The sequence below is a fragment of the Oncorhynchus gorbuscha genome, unplaced genomic scaffold, assembly GCF_021184085.1.
Source record: "Oncorhynchus gorbuscha isolate QuinsamMale2020 ecotype Even-year unplaced genomic scaffold, OgorEven_v1.0 Un_scaffold_3600, whole genome shotgun sequence".
Classification (NCBI taxonomy): Eukaryota; Metazoa; Chordata; class Actinopteri; order Salmoniformes; family Salmonidae; genus Oncorhynchus; species Oncorhynchus gorbuscha.
The window spans coordinates 3322-7634 of NW_025747802.1; the positions used below are offsets into that span (position 1 = coordinate 3322).

The 4313-nt window shown below is 43.4% G+C and overlaps 1 pseudogene; it reads right to left on the minus strand.

Moving 5' to 3' along the window:
* Window positions 1-513: 513 nt before the first annotated feature.
* LOC124027947 lies at window positions 514-3846 on the minus strand (annotated as a pseudogene).
* Window positions 3847-4313: the final 467 nt, after the last annotated feature.

Below are 4313 nucleotides of genomic sequence, written 5' to 3' on the forward strand. Positions count from 1 at the left end.
TTTAAAGATCCCAATGTCTTATTAACGTTGACAGCCCTAATGGCCAGGGCCCATTTCTGCCAGGGCCCATTTCTGCCAGGGCCCATTTCTGTCACTTCATTGAGCTGACAAGCTTCAGTCTGCTCAGCACCCACCGTAGAAGCAGTAACAGTCAGCTCACTCTCTCTCTGACTGGTGTACTGTCATTGGGCGATAGTGTTCAGGTTTGCTCGACCACGCCAAGGCAAGATATGCTTACAGCCATGTAAAGTGCACCTCTTCAGGACAAATATAAATTATTGAGCATTTTCTCAGAAATCTTATAATCGGCTCTCATAAATCGGACGATAATATCAGCTTTCTATAAACATACACATGGCAAGTTCCTCTCAAAAACTTCCCACTTAGCATGTAGAAATAAACAAGCAACAAGCCGTTTCACTTGAGAAAATATGGAGCTCGTTGTGAACCAAACCAGCCACACTCATTGAAACAGCGGACGAGGATGGATTGAAACGCTGAGACTGTTCCTACCTTTCTGGCAGTGGTTAGAGGTCCAGCAGCGACAGTTGAAGTTGTCATTGAAGTTGGTCTTGATGCATCGACGGCTGTCCTCCATGATGCCTGGACACACGTCCCCACACTCCTTACTCTGTTTGTTCCCGCTATGAAGTTATTCAACTCAGCATCCATGATGAGAGACCAGTCGATAGAGTCCAGATAGCAGAGCTCGGGGTTCTTCTCGATCCGGATGGCTCCTCTAGTGATGTTCTGGAGGCTGTAGAGGCCGATGTCCTTCAGAGAAGTCATCTCAAAGATCACCAGGGCGTAATTGTAGAAGAGATTTCGCCCTCGGATCACCGTGAGGTTAGGGAACAGGGTGGACAGGGAGTCCAGGCCCGAGACTCTGAATAAAAATTACATCAAAACTTTGTTTAAAGTGATTTTTTTTTTTAAAGCAGCAACACACTTCTACATGAAAACAACATAAAAGAGATCAAAGAAAAAACAAGCAGGAATCATCTAAAAGATGAATAAAATAATAGTGAAATCATTGAGAGGTGGAAGCTGTGTATCTAACCCACTAACCTGAACAGCAGCAAGTAGTCAGTGATCATGGTGAGTTTGGGGAAGGAGAGCGAGCGGAACACTTCCTGGTTGAGGTTGTAGTTCTTGTCTCCTATTAGGAGGATCTGGAGGTAACCCTCGACGATCGTACAGTTCTCCAGGCGACGGAACTCACTGATGTCGTTACCGATGTCAATGCTGGGACCACAAACTGGAGAGAGAGAGAGAGAGAGAGAGAGAGAGAGAGAGAGAGAGAGAGAGAGAGAGAGAGAGAGAGAGAGAGAGAGAGAGAGAGAGAGAGAGAGAGAGAGACAATGGAAGAGACTTAAATGTACTTGTCAATTTCATCTAAAGCCCAATAAAAGCCTTGTAGAGAGCTAGAGAAACAGACTTAGCCTAACATAATGGTTGCTTTCATGCTATGGGATGAGGGTTTGAAATCATTTCACTACTCTAACAATATCATACATTTATCAGTTTTCCAGATATTGGAAATACATGTTTTTTTTTACATAAGAGAAGGTTACTTAAGGCAACAAATGTAAGGAGTGTGTTTGGTCGGGATGGACGTATAATGCGAACGTCTAGCAACCCAGAGGTTGGTGGTTCGAATCTCATCACAGACAACTTTACAACTACTTACTATGTTTTCACTACTTACTATGTTAGTTAACCCACTACTTACTATGTTAGTTAACCCACTACTTACTATGTTAGTCAACCCACTATGTTAGTTAACCCACTACTTACTATGTTTTCACTACTTACTATGTTAGTTAACCAACTACTTACTATGTTTTCACTACTTACTATGTTAGTTAACCCACTACTTACTATGTTTTCACTACTTACTATGTTAGTCAACCCACTACTTACTATGTTAGTTAACCCACTACTTACTATGTTTTCACTACTTACTATGTTAGTCAACCCACTACTTACTATGTTAGTTAACCCACTACTTACTATGTTAGTTAACCCACTACTTACTATGTTAGTTAACCCACTATGTTAGTTAACCCACTACTTACTATGTTAGTTAACCCACTATGTTAGTTAACCCACTATGTTAGTCAACCCACTACTTACTATGTTAGTCAACCCACTACTTACTATGTTAGTTAACCCACTACTTACTATGTTAGTCAACCCACTACTTACTATGTTAGTTAACCCACTATGTTAGTTAAACCACTACTTACTATGTTAGTTAAACCACTACTTACTATGTTAGTTAAACCACTACTTACTATGTTAGTCAACCCACTACTTACTATGTTAGTTAACCCACTATGTTAGTCAACCCACTACTTACTATGTTAGTTAACCCACTATGTTAGTTAACCCACTACTTACTATGTTAGTTAACCCACTATGTTAGTTAACCCACTATGTTAGTTAACCCACTATGTTAGTTAACCCACTACTTACTATGTTAGTTAACCCACTATGTTAGTTAGCCCACTATGTTAGTTAACCCACTATGTTAGTTAACCCACTATGTTAGTTAACCCACTATGTTAGTTAACCCTTCCCCTAACCTGACTCATAACCAGTGTTAGCCACATAGCTAACGTTAGCCACAACTCATTGGAATTCGTAACTTTAAGACATTTAAGAAAATGGATAACACATTTGTACTTTTTTTTTGCAAATGTTTAACATCATCCGAAATGTAATTCGTTTACTTCCACAAATGAATACGACACGTAACACATTATACTGAAGAGAAAGTGGGTTTTCCAGGATAATAGGACATGTGGAGAGAGCAGGTTGTCCCTGTAGGTACATTACATTCAGCTATATGGTTGTCTAAAGGTAGAACAAAGATCAACTATTAGAGCAAAGAGGAGCATTAAGACAACCTAGCAAATATATATATATACAGTATTGCATTTATCAATTTAGTTAGGTAGTCGTTCCCTGGAAAACGGTGATGAAACCACTTACTTTCTCCATGTGCGGACCGAGGGCAGGTCGCGGAGACACACAGCAGCAGACCACAGAACAAGGTCACCGGATCCGTTTCTGTGCCAGACTTCATTCCGGTAAAACAAACTTCCTCCCCGGCGTCAGAAACAAACAACGGGAATGACCCCCTAATCAATTAATGCTCCCAAATAATGGTCGCTTCTCAGGCCACACAAATAAAAGGCCGAGAACGTGGGAGCAAAGTGAACACGTCCCTGACTTGTAATTCCTAAATGTTGACTTCTCGGTACCGTCGGTGTTTTAGTACCGTCAGTATCGGTACCGTCGGCAGCCAGCCGATGCGATCTCCCGGACTAACAGACGTGGTCTTCTCCTGTGTTGAGGAATGTCCACTGCGGGGTTGAATCCAGCAGGAAAACAAGGCTGTCCTGGTCTCTCTGTCATATAATGACCCCGTCGGGTTGAGACGGACAACCTCCCAGGGACGGATGAAATGTTACCGGGAAACAGCCGCGTCGAGCAGTTGACAATCCGCATCTTCCGACTCCATTTCTTCAAAAAAAGCAAAATGCCACTTTGTTCGCTTGAATGCGCTCTTCACCAGGCGGGGAGAAAGTCCTCCAACGTGGACGGGAGAGCGGGCTTGGTTCGGGGTTTGGTTAGTAAAAGAGCCCTCCCGGAGTGAGACACATGAGGTTTTGATCCAAAATATCCGTCTAGGACGGAAAAGGATTCAACAACTGCAGCCCCCGGTGTCTCCCCCTCCTCCGTCTTCACCCGCCGCTCATAAAGACACACGAACAACCGAATCCATTTTCAGCGCGCAGAAACGGGATTATTTCAATATTATCGTCCGTGTTCGTTCAGATTCAGACCCTTGTAGTATCCATTACAACCCGTGTTCTTGTCTCTTACAACGTCAGTCAGCGGCTCCGGTTGTGGGATCACGGCTCAGTGGGATGGATTCAGCCGCTGTAAACAAGGCTGGACGTTTCTGTAGACTGCTACGTCCTACAAGGCTGGATGTTTCTGTAGACTGCTACGTCCTACAAGGCTGGATGTTTCTGTAGACTGCTACGTCCTACAAGGCTGGACGTTTCTGTAGACTGCTACGTCCTACAAGGCTGGATGTTTCTGTAGACTGCTACGTCCTACAAGGCTGGATGTTTCTGTAGACTGCTACGTCCTACAAGGCTGGATGTTTCTGTAGACTGCTACGTCCTACAAGGCTGGATGTTTCTGTAGACTGCTACGTCCTACAAGGCTGGATGTTTCTGTAGACTGCTACGTCCTACAAGGCTGGATGTTTCTGTAGACTGCTACGTCCTACAAGG